The 12,973-nt window shown below is 39.3% G+C and overlaps 1 protein-coding gene across 1 annotated transcript in view; it reads left to right on the top strand.

Annotated features, from left to right (window-relative positions):
• Window positions 1-12,671: 12,671 nt before the first annotated feature.
• JADE1 (jade family PHD finger 1) overlaps window positions 12,672-12,973 on the top strand; it is a 60,731-nt gene continuing 60,429 nt past the window's right edge. Inside the window, exon 1 of the mRNA XM_068404342.1 lies at window positions 12,672-12,690. The gene's annotated coding sequence lies outside the window, so the exon portion shown is untranslated. The remainder of the gene's footprint in view (window positions 12,691-12,973) is intronic.

Raw genomic sequence — 12,973 nt, 5'->3', positions numbered from 1 at the left:
GAGGCAAGAAAACTTGGCAAACTCACTCATCTGAAGTTGCCCATTGTGACAACTGTCCTCAGTCTTGAAAGATGTGTAAAGCAAACAAATAACATGATATATTGTTCAGCTTGTGTAGTTTGAAGCTGTTACAGATGTATGCTTGAGTGAGACCTTAAGCATACAAAGGACAGCGGGGGATCTTCTCCTAGACTTTTCATTTTCTCCCACAACACCTGCTGCTAGCACCACTGAGTTCATTCACGAGTAAAATGTTTATGTTGTGGAAGAGGCAGTCTTTAGCAAGCATGTTTTTAGAGGATCCTAGAAGCTCAGGCTGTCTTGGCAAAAAATAATCCAGTTGTAGGTGAGATGGCTCAGAAATAAGGTGGTTAGATGTCTAAGCACTATGCAGTGTGTTTGGAGGAGTTTGCGATACAAAATAGGAAGAAAATGAGAGTTGAAATCCTTGTTTAAAAATGATACATGATTTTTAAACTTTCTTTCACATGTGTTTTAGTTGAATCTCATACTTGCTGAAAGTCATGGGAATCTTATGGCATATTTATATATAGACTTGTAGTTCTGGTTTTGTGTTATCACCAGGGAGAAGGTTGCTGCAACCAGTGTCAGGGGGAGAAGAGGGATGTAAAGAGAGAAGGTTTCTTTTCAGCCATTTAACCAAAATGAAGTAAAGTTGAGCAAATCTAATGAAGAGAACTTCTCAGAAGACTTGTTAAATTTTTGTAGGATTTCTCAGAATGCTGTTAAGCAGGAAAGCTATCTTAGGTCGTTCTAGAGCTTTCTGTGATTTTCTGTCTTCTGTGCAACTCATCAATACTAAAGCTTTGCTAAAGAAATTATTAAAAGTAGTACTAGTTTAAGGAACAGACAGAGCTGAGACCCTTTTAAAAACATTTAGTGCTTGACAAACCGTATTGAGTATGTACATTATTTGTCGATCATCATTTGTAATTTCTTTGTGCATATAGTATACAGATTTTTTGTGAATTTGTCCCACTAGTGAAGATGTACATTGTTGCACACATAGGTCCAATGTGTGGCTGATAGCACTGCTTTGTTGTAAAGGTCATGATGCTTTTGACTCCATAGTCAAAATCTGTGTTTTGTCAGCGCTGGATATGTAAAGGGTTTTTTTGTTTTTTTTTTTTTTATTGTGGAAACTCACCTTTTATATAGCTTAATTTATCTCTGTCTGAATTGCATCTTCTTCAGCTTTATCTCCTGACTCCTGGTTGTATGAAATTAGTATTATAAGGCCCTGAACAATTCTGTCCTTTTCTGGTTTACTGCTGGTCTCTTTTACTATATAAGCCTATTCTGCTAAGAGATGTAAAAGAAATCAGCCAGCTACCGTGACTGGGCTGACAAAGCCCTTTTAAGTGAATCTGCTCACTACAGGGTCTGTGTTAATCACCTGAATATCTTAATACAGTGTGTTAATTTACAGCTATCATCTTCTTTCATTGTCTTTCCCACAGGCAGGAGTGGAGTGCCTTGCTTGGCATATACTTGCATTTAAACCCTTAGTTTGTTGCTGTTAGGTCCCTGGACTTGTCATAGGCTTTAGTACCCATGAGAAGCTCTTTCCACAGACTTGGCTAGCTCTTGTGTCTTTGTCTCCTGCACAGATGAGTTGCTTTTGGGAAGGAAGTTCTTTTGCTTCATAGTCTCCAGTGCATCACTTATTTGTGTGCGCTGGGCTTAGATCATTGATTGCTCTTGAGGACCGAGGCTTTGCATTTGGTTTGCAATGCTATGGAAAGCCAGCATGCATAGTGGGGGACACACACACGCCTCTGCTGTTTGGGAGATGAACAGCAGCATTTGTTTGTGTGTTGTTTCTTAAGGGCTTTATATTCAGGTACAGAGTGCTGTTGTAGACTCAGTCACACCTTGGTTCCTCTTGGGTTTATTATGTAAATAATTGTAAGAATGGGGCTTATAGTTGATGAGAAGCCTGCTCTTCCAAGTAGTTAATCTTGAAAATGAATTCAAGATGAACAACATTAAATCCACCATAATTCTGAATGAGAGCACCCACACAAGGATTTAATGGTTTAAGTATTCCATTGGATTAATTTGGATTTCTGAGTGTACTTAGGTAATCAAGCCTTCCAACATATGCTCTTAAATAATTTCCTACAGACTTCAGTACTGAGGAGGATTGTAACTCGAAGACGTTTATACTTTTTGTTTCTTCTGCCTCTTAACCGCACTACCAAGTACATTCTGATACTGTTGTTACTTCTCTGCTCACTCCCATGTCATATGTTTTAGCAGCTGTATTTTAAGTGGCCAGAGATATGAATAAGCTCCAGCAATTTTGGCCTCAAAAATGTTGTCGTAATGCTCCAAGTTTCTCTGAAGGTTAAGTTACTTTATCAGAATGCCATGTTTGCCACTGCAACAACTTGGCTGTGGTATAAATGCTTTGGCTGTACCAAAAAGTTACTTTTATAAAATTTCTCTCTTCAGATGCTGTTATCTAATATATAGCACATGGATTGTTTGTTGAACAGATAAGCTCCCCTATTTGTGGTAGTTGTTTTCAGTTGATGTTGACAGGGACACAAAGGCTGATGAGACATGAAGAAAGAGATCTTGTTTTGTGCTTCTGGATGCCAATGCCCAAGGTGATAATCTGTAGGTTTCTAAGGTTTTAGGCAATTGTTTGGCTGTGATTCAAGGACTTCAGCTATGTGTTTTGGAGACACAGTTCTGTAGCAAGCATGTGGTAAAAACAATCTGTTTTCCAGCACTGGTGCAGGGAAAGGTAATGAGTGACAGCGGCTTATTCTGCATGACATATTTACATGTGTAAGTTTTACCATGCTAGTTCATATATAGGACTATCCACAGAGGTGTCATTTGGCTTCTTTTTAAAAATCTACATGATTTCCCAAACAATAGGACTGGTTTGTTTATTAGTGCCCTGGAGTGCTTCTATGTGCTTATGAAGGACCAACGTACATGTTCTATTTCCTGGCAGCCAAGGAAAGTTCTCCCCAAAGAGGCAAACAGCTGAGCTAAAGATTGTAGCTGACACGGGAGAGCCGCTGATGTGACAGTACTGTGGCTGTTAGTGACAGGTTTACTGCTGCTGTTGCTGCCCTGAAGGATGTTTTTGCTGAAGGTAGGAATATAGCATAGGCAGTGAGAACTAGAGGGCTGCTGGTTCAGATTGCTGGCTTTGCTTGTAATACTGCTTGGCATAGCTTGTAAGGAGATCTTTTGTATAACCTGAAGTTTGTCACTGTCAGCTCAGCTGCAGGCAACTCCCTTGTCTCTGATTGCAGTTCTTTATTTGGTATATGAAGAGCATAGATTTGCATTACAGGGAGTGAGGGGGGAGGAGGATGTGAGGCTTGGGGCAGGTAGAGAGAACTTCACTGTGCCAGCAGCAAGGAATTATTATCCAGGCTTAATAATCTGAAACATCAGATAAATATTCACTGCATCATGTTGCTCTCTAGCAAGAAAAGAGATTTGATTGAGACATTTTGGAGCCACCAGAGATATATTCAAAGTGCCTTTAAAACATTGGCTCCAATGCTCATCTTCTCTAGAATCTGAAATGTGGCTGGGTGTGTGGAGGGAGGGGACGCTGGTTTGACTCACAGAAGTAAATGTTTATCTGTAAGCAGTGCTTTTTTTGGGAGCTATAATTTTTGAAAATTAATCCCTGAGGGACTGCCAATGGCTCATTTGTTCAAAAAACCTTGAGCAAGAGCTTTAATTGAATTGCAGAAAGAAGGAAGCCTTTTGATGCTGAAAGAAGTTTGTCAACAGACTGTCAGTGTGTCAGGATGTGTGCCTCTTCCCCTCACCCTGCCTTTTTTTGAATGTCCTGTTGCTTGATCTTGTGAAATAAAGACAGGCTGTGCCTAGGAGTGGGAATAAACTTGGTCCTTCCTCAATCCTTTTGCTTTTATCTTGGGGAAAAAAAGAAAGAGACATTTATATTTGTAAGAAGGTATGTTCACAGAAAAACAAAGAAGAAAACCTGAAAAAAAATCCTACAAACCTTTAAGAGCTGATGCTAAGCTTTGAATAGCAGTTTTCGTGCAAGAAAAGTGGTTAAAGGAATAACCAAGAATAAACTTTTTGTTGAGCATGGTGAGAGGTGTCAAGAGGAAGCTGGAGCTGAGAGTCACTCAATGTTGAGCAGGTGAAGGGAAGAATGTGTATAAAACTTAACTTGACAGAAATACAACACAAAATAAACCACCTTCAACACTGAATGCAACTCATAAATTTAAATGTTGTAACAGACCAAATAGCAAACCTACACTTGGGAAAAACAGTATACAAAATGACCTTTGCAAGCACAGTCACTTAAGCTTACAAGTTTTATACTTCTATACACAGTTATCCAAGTGTGTTAGTATGGGTATGTGTTCATAAGCAAGCAGTAAGTCTCTTTTCATGCTCTTTTTTGACCTGTTCTGCTGGTAGTGTCACCTGATAAAGCCTCTAGTCCTGCAGTGGTCTCTTCTCCTGACAGGCTTTGCCCATAGCATGGTACCAATGCGTCTATTAAAATGGGCCAGACCCTTTGATCTCATAGACTGGAACCAGGTCCTGCTGCTTTTGGTGGCATCAGTCCCTACTTGTATTAGTCTTTGGGCTTCTCTGAACTGTGGCATCTAGGTTTGTTACACGCTGGTGTTTATTCCATAGTTCTTGGTTTTTGCTTGTAAAACTGCAAGTTATTTTGTGTTGAAGGAGACTGAATAGACACACACGTACATTTTCTGCTTTGCATGTAAGTACTATTTTGTTGGTGTAGATCACTCCCTTGGCCCTATTTCTCATTCCCTGCTGCTTCTCAAAATGGCCACGAGCTGCACATTCAGGGGTGTTATGGACTGAAAAACTATTGTTACTAGAATACGAAAATCTATTTATAAAAGAATTAAAGGGAGTCGGGTGCCCAAAACATTTGAATTTCAATTGGAAATATCCAGCCCTGGTAACTGAATGCATTATTTTGCCAGCTTTCTTTTAAATGACATCATGATAAAAGAACTCAACTTGTTTTCAAATGACTGCATGTTAATAGCTTCTAGCAGGTGCTGCAGAAATCAAGGGAGTCTGTGAAATTTCAGAATGCCCCCTCCCACTAAAGAAAGCTTATTTCTAAAAAGTGCATGTGTTTTTAGTCTGGTTTATTGAATGTGTGAGACTATGATCTGTTTGTACTTCTGCTGTTTTGAGATTGGTATTTTTGTAAGGATTCAAAGTGCATCTGTCTTAAGTGGAAATTCCACACAAGCTTAGCTATGTTGATGTCAAGGCACCTCTAAAGCATATCATTTTAGGGTCCCAAAAGTGCAAAAGCAGTTGGCATAAAGCTTCAAGGGAAAAAAAACCCCACGACCATACAACAAAAAAAAGCCCTAAACTCCCTGAAATGTCTTTTTTCACCTGAACTGCAATTGCTTCAAGAAGCCGACACAGAAAACTACAAAACTGCATTTCATCTGCAGTTACAGACTGATAGATATTCTTTGTAGCTGACAGTAGGCAGTGAGGCGTAATTCCTTTTGTTCCTTTGGTTGTTTAGCACAGTAAGTAAATTTAGGTCAAACTCTCAATCATTTGATCACATGCCTGGAGATGTAATACATTTTGTCTAATAGCCAGGGGAAACAGTCATTTAACCAAGTAACTGTTTCCTTTCTTTAAGTGCCTAATTTGATAGACAAGGCACAGTTCATGGGAAAACAATGGATCCTTCAATGGGCTGTTCTCAGCCTGACCTTTGTGCCCAGTTGGATACTGGTGGGGCCTGTTAACATGGAGATGTTTACCAGATTGAGACAAGTGTAGCAACATCATACATATAATACAGTTTAAGTTACATCATGCAGTGCATTGCATCATGTGTCTACTACAAATAATTTGCCTTTCTCTTTTCCTGCCACAAGGTTTCTGAAGTAGGGTATGAAGTAAGAGCATTTAGTTAAAAGAAAAGCAAACAGATTGCTTTATCTTTAATTTTGGAATAGTGGGGGCTTGTGTATTTTTCACCCTTCTTTATCCTGAAGACTCAATTCAGCACTTTATTGCACATTGGCTATCACAGTAGAAGCAGCTAAAACAGCAGGTGGATTTAAAACGAAGGGACAGCTGTACGGAGGAGCTGCTGTATAAGCAGATTATAAAATATGCAGTTTGGAGAGGTGGAACTTATCTACCCTCAGTAAGGAACTCTTTGCTGGTTGTTACTTGATAAGTTCAGCCATCACCTCTTGAAGATAAATTTTGATATTGCCATTTTGGCTCTGACTAATTCTACATTGGCCTCTTATCGTCATGCGGTCATGGTTTTGGCTCTTTGGAAAGGTTTACTTTATAATGGAAATATATTTTGCTGGTCTACTTTAATAATTAAAAACTCCTATACTTGTAGTTTAGCACTGTCAACTGAGCATTTGCAATTATTCAGTATATCATGTTCCTCTCCAATGATATAGTTGCTTTCTGTTTGATAAAGACCCAGGAGAGATAATCTGCATTCATATCTAAACAGAAAACCACTAGAGGAACTGTATCGTTAAATTAGGTACTTTTATACTCTGATTTAACTGAAAAAGGACGTTCTACTGCAATTTTTAATTTAAATGTGGAAAATAAGGCTGTACAACTAGCTTTGCAAATTGTTCTAGCCATTTTTTCAGGCAGAACAAGTGTCCGTCTTTGCTGTCTTACTACCACACCTTTTATCCTAGGCTCTCATTGATGTGCCTCCTTGAGGGAAGGTCTTTATTGTACCTTCATCTGTGATGAAAGTCTGCAGCAATTACCGCTCATTCTCCTCTTTCTCTAGAGCATAATATGTGCATGATATTTTCAACTACATACCAGCTAATAAGCGTATTTAAAATAATGAGTCCCGAGAACTGTGGAAAAAAAAAAATTAACGTGTACAATTTAGCTTCTGAAAATCTTTGTTTTCAAAACCAAAATTTATTTCATTGTTAATCATATCATATTCTTCTCTTTCATTGCACTTTCACTTCCTGCAGGTTCTTTCCTCAACACTGTTGCTTTTAAAATCTTATTTTATGTTTCTTTTTTTAATTCACGAAGGTGTAATGATCTTGTGTGTTAATTTGCCCGTGATTCCAAGTTGTGTGTTAGATTGCCTGCCCTGATGCCTCTGGTAGCTCCTCCCTTCCTGTGGTAACTGCTGAAGTCCCTTTCCTCTGTTTGTCACTACTAGGTTTTTATGCACTCCTTCAGTAATGGTACGGTTACTAATTCTTTCCATTCCACTTTTGTTTTTCACCAAAATTATTAGGGTTCTGCCCACTTACAGATAGAATGAGTTTTCACTGAGTGGATACATCATTCAAAATTTCTCGTGTTCAGGTAGATATACAGAGAAATGCTTTTAAATAGAATGTCTTGCTTCATCTTCCTCTCTCCCCCACTTACAGTTAATTTCATCCACGTTCCATTCATCGTGGAGAAAAGATCTCTAATTTGACTGAAATAATGAAAATAAGTCATGATGCCACATTTAAAACCTCATATGGCTGAAGGAGTGTACCAGCTGTGACAGAGACTGGAGCACTGGAAACCTTTGTGTAGGCAAATGCAGACCTACAGTACTCTTAAATTGAGCACAAGGACTAAATTAGTTTAATGGTTGGTATCCTTTTATCTTCCTGCCTGGTCAAATCTAAAAAGCTGAGCAAAATGTTATGTTCTGTACAAATGGCTGCTGGACTAGTGTGATTTGTATGTGCTATGCACCTCTGAAAATAAGAGAACTTTTTTATTTAGGCACCAACGTGGATTTCTTTATTTCTAACTAAATGTTTAGAAATTAAGTGTCTCCTGCTGTTTCTGATACCCTTTGGGAATAGTTTTACACACAGACTTCTCTGGAGACTCCTCTCCCTTAGTTTTCCTATATTAACATACAAATCACTACTGTTGTAAATGAGAACGGAGCCAATTTTATGATCTCTCACCAGGGTCCTCCCCGTCTTCTCGCAGCTAGGGAAAACAAATGGGCCTTTTAGTGTGCCCTGAAAGTCAATAAACTAGAACTAGTTTGTAGGGGGTGGGGGTGCAAGTTCCCAAACTGGAGGGCCACAGCAGAGCGTGCACATCTGCCTGCTTTTAGTGGCATTCCTGCCCTAGTGCTCAGCTGCTGGCAGTCTGGTACAAAGAAGTTGTTTGTTAGTTTGGATTTTACAAATGCAGGCTTTTCCCAAATACTTTAAGGCAAATTTCCCAAACAGTTAATCGGCAAAAATAAGCTCCTTAAATGCCGTGGCCAGAAGAGGTCAAAGAAAGGATCAAAGATGTATTTGAGAAGAAATGGGATGCTGATGCTATCCTGCTTTGTAGGTGGCTTTGGAATTGGGTGCATCATAGTTCATCTGGAATGGAGAAGCTGTAGCTGAGAGCTGCAAGATGTAACCTCTGGTAACCTAATGGCAGAGAAAAAAGCTGATTAGGTTGTAGCTGTTAACTTTCTGGCTATCCATTGGTGGCTGCTTTTCTATCCTGCAGATGCAAGTTTAACATTCAATAGAACATCACAGTTTTTTGGATATAGTGATTTATTAAATTTCTGTGTACAAAGTTGTGAGGATGAAAGAGAAAAGGAAACAAATTTACAAAGATTTACTGTATGGCTGTTACTGGACAGGAGTGAAGGAAAAGGGAAAAAGAAGTTGCTTTGATTTTTGGCTTTGTTTAGTCTTTTTCTCCCACCTTTCCCAGCAGAAGCTTCCCCACAGTGTGAAAATAAAGCAATGTTCTTATATCCTCAAAAAAGGAGGACGAGGAAGAGAGAGAGAGAGGGGCATTAAAGTAGCTTAACAATAAAGACCATGTCTAAAGCAAATATATTTACTCTTCACAGTTGAGATTGATCAGGCAAGAGTAAGTTCCTTTATTGCTTTACAAGCAAACAATGCTAAGAACATACATCTGCTTTAAAATGGCATGATTTCTTTTCTAGTACTGAGACAGATTTGCTCTGGGCTCTGGTAGTTATGAGATCTGGCCTTGAGGATGCTGCTAGCTGCAGGTTACACTGTGAGCATGAGAATGCGTTGGGGCCTGACAGGCTTGTCTTAGTCAAACAGATGTCAGCTCGCTTTGTAAAACAAGGCAGCTCCATTTTGGGTCTGGCTAAGGGTACCAAAAAAGGTTCTGTCCCAATTGTGGTTTTTTGTTTCTTTGGTGAATAGTTTTGAGGTGGTGTGTTCGTTTTTTTCCCTTTTAAAAGAGAATTTTCTTCTATGCTTGCTTTCTAATAATGAAACAAGTGATAAGATTACAGGCTGTGGGGTTTTGGGGCTCTTTCGTTTGCTTCAAATTTGAGTAACAAAGATGTTACACCCATACCACGTACACAAATGTATTTGCATCATGTATTATATTAGCATATAGTTTTAGATGCCTTCTTAAGAGCTAAGACGACTGGCCTTGGTTGCCTCACACATTTCTGTGCTGAAGTACATATGCATTAAGATATCCTTTTCCTTCTGTACAGGGTCTATATTTTCTCCAGAAAATTCATTAGAAATGACAAGTTCTCAAGTATTGGGCTTTGCCTTTGCAGAAAAAATAAAGGAAAAACCAATTCTAACACCAGCAATAATGTGATTTCAGGCTTTGCCTACCTGTGGTAGACGAACTACCTACTGTGAAATCCCGAGGGAGGCAGGCTGTTTCTGTGGGGTATTTAAGGACAGGGTTCACTGTACTCATTTGCTCATGGCTGACTATCTGGTTTGTTTTGTGATAAGACTAAAGACTCTCTGTAGACTAGAAACTGTCTCTACTAGTGAATAAACAAAAGAAACCCATTTCTGGCAGTCAAGACAGAGCCATAATGTTCCAGATGGCTCAGAGTATTTGAAGTAACTCTAATATTAAATAGATAGTGCGTTTCAAAAGCTAGAAGTGCCTTGTTGGGTTTTTTCTGCTCTCTCTTTTTTTTTAAAAAAATTTCAAGATTATTTGACAAAGCCTACTGTTGAAGAAAAAGAAAGAATTGCAAAAAATGTGGCACTTCACACCAAAAGTTTGGGAGGCTGCAAAATAAGCCAAACCTTACCTTTAAGCAGTGCTCTTGTGTTAGACTCATCACAGGAAGAAAACCCACAATTCTGATGTTTGTAAATGGTACGATCTCTTACAGTATCATACCTTTTCCTATGTGGTGACCTAAACATTTTTACAGAGGGAGCTTAAGAGAAGTGCAGTACCTTAAGATATAAACTGCATTCTGCCAGATAGAGTCTCTGTAAGTATCATTTGGAAATCTAAACTTTCCCTTTAAAGGAGTTATTCAACAAGAAAGACAAACAGATTAGGAACACGATGCAGATGAATGGGCAAGTACAATAGTAATAGTAAAGTCCCAAGCAGTGCTGGAAGCAATATATTTGCAAAGATATGTATAGATCCAAAGTTGGAAGTAGGAGTGGGTAAGCAGGTGGAGAGTCCAGGAGTGCCAAGAGGTTAACTTCATCGATTCTTTAATCTTCCTTCAAGATTCCTGAGACTTGCTTAGATCAATGGAGAAGATGTATTATTTAAAGTGAGCTATTGGGGAAAAAAGTATTAGAACTATGGTCAATCTCGCCTTGGATTTCAACAAAACTTTGGAAATACCAGTCTGGATGTAATTGTAGCTAGAGTAGATTCTGTCAAAAATGAACTTACCGGATTTAAGTGAATGTGTGCCTAAATCCTGGACAAAATAATTAGGCAAGACTCACTTAGCATGTTTTGGTTCTGTGCTGGTTATCTAAGTTATATTAGATCCCAATGTGATGATGAGACTGGGCTGTCAGGCCACAGCTACTTCTGGCTGACCACATGAATACCATGATTTATTGACATAAGAAGCAGGAATGACTACAGCCTAGTGAATAGTAGTTAAAAGAAATTCCCTCTGGGACAAACATCAGTTGGAAATGACCTTGGGTGCAGTTATAGTTTCTCAAGGACACTGAAATTTATGTGAGCTTTTCAGCTCTATTCAGAGAAAGAATTTTTGTGTCTTATTAGCTGTTGAATTGCAGCTTGCTGTTTTCATTTTTTTTCATTTGTTGTGCCACAGTGGGTCTGCAGCATGTCTCATGGTGTAAATGGGCATCCAAATGCTGCAAATGATCCTCTCTCTTCCTTGTGTTTCACTGCATTCATAAGTGATGTTAACGCGGTGCTGAAATGTTTGTAACAAATGAGAAGACAGTGCCATGCTTCTTAGAGAGACCTGTAGTTTAGGTTGTGAAGCCCTGGAGTATAACTTCCCTTCAGAAAGTTTTGAACAGTTTTGTGAAGGTGTTTTGGCCCTAGGCCAGGCTCTGATCCAAAGTAACCCTCCTAAACCAAATATGATGGAGATAATGAGGCATTTCAGCACCAACCTCACAGATCTGCAGAACAGCTCGCTTTGGGCTAAGTTACTTCCAGGTGTGAAATAACCTAAAAGCAAAGGTGCTCGCCCGCAGTCCTTTTAGCCATTTAATCTTTTACTCTAACTCATTTTGTTTGCAAAGTGCATCACCCGGTTTCTGTAGCTAAATACTCATAGAGGGATCTGTTATGACTTGGGAAAACTACGCCAGTTTTTATTAAAAACCCGTCACACTTCATGACTGTTTTCTTAATGAAGCAACTGCACAGATGCTGGGATACCATTTATATTGGTATACATTACCTAAGGGTGGAGACCAGTCTTATTTTTCGTTCTCAGGTTTGGTGTGGCAGGTGTTGCTCTAGTGTATTATATCCATCCTGACTGACCTGATTCAGTATTGGCCATCAGCCGTGCTCCTTAAGGTTATGATCTTGTTCATGTTTTTAAGGTAACAGGATGTGGGCAGAGTCACTATTTGCATGGGAAATGCCCTGGGAAAAAACAAAAGTGCTGAAGGAAGGTTGTCTGAATTGCTAGACAGTGGTTTTTCCTTGCTACTCAGTACTTCATCGGTGGTATAGCTGGGAGGCGATTTCTAAGTTGGTATTTAAATGTCAGACTTTTTTAAACTAGTTGTGGTAATGCGATACCATAGTGACATTTACCATCAGCAAGCAGCATTGGTCTGGGGATCCTAGCCTTCTCCAGCAGGCAAGAGGTGAACTTTGAAAACTTGCCTCTTCAGGAGGTGCCAGAGACACCACACACGCTGATACTCTGGTCGCAACACTGATTCGTGGTACGATAACGTGAGCACGCGATATCTTTTGTAGCTATCAGTTTTCCTTTAGTCACATAAGCAAATTTAAACCCAAAATTCAGAGTTGACAAAATACTGAAAATGAGAAATAATGCCAGTAAATGCAACTGCCTTTCCATGCGGCACTGTCGCCTCTTAGGCAGCTCTGTGGGAGTGTCTCTGGCTCGCTCCGCTGGGTTTGGAGGTATGTGTGTGGGACTGAGAAACGATGTTTGCAGCTGAAAGTAAAAAAGCTGATATGGCTGGCTGTGTTGTCAGCCTTCAGAAATAAAACTGTGGGCATGTCAGAGGACCCAGTACTGTAGAGAGAAATCTAAATAGAACGAATAACTCTGCAAAACCTGAAAGAATGGAGTACACCTCTGGAGGCTGAAACTGAGCTACCTGGAGAGATGCTTAAGGAAAACTGATCTGTTTTAAAGAGAACTGACTTTCAAGAAAATCATATGAATTTGAGCAATATGTAAGTAATCAGAATTCCTGGAAATAATGAAATAACAAGACTATATTTTTATCCTCTGTCTAAACATCAAGAACCAGTTATTAACAAATGACCCCTGCATCTGTGCCTGTGATTTTGCACATGCTCGCTGACCCCAAAATATCTTATAGAATAATATGCTTTGTCTTCAATATTTTGCTTCGGGAGGTGTAGCAGAAGTGAACAAGCTTCATACCAAATACCACCTATGACCTACATACCAAAGCTTCATATGGCTCTTTGTCCAGAATGTAAACATCCATAT

This window comes from Nyctibius grandis, chromosome 6 (genome assembly GCF_013368605.1).
Source record: "Nyctibius grandis isolate bNycGra1 chromosome 6, bNycGra1.pri, whole genome shotgun sequence".
NCBI lineage: Eukaryota > Metazoa > Chordata > Aves > Nyctibiiformes > Nyctibiidae > Nyctibius > Nyctibius grandis.
Note: the sequence above shows the minus strand (reverse complement) of the source record. Positions and strands in the feature narration are given on the sequence as shown.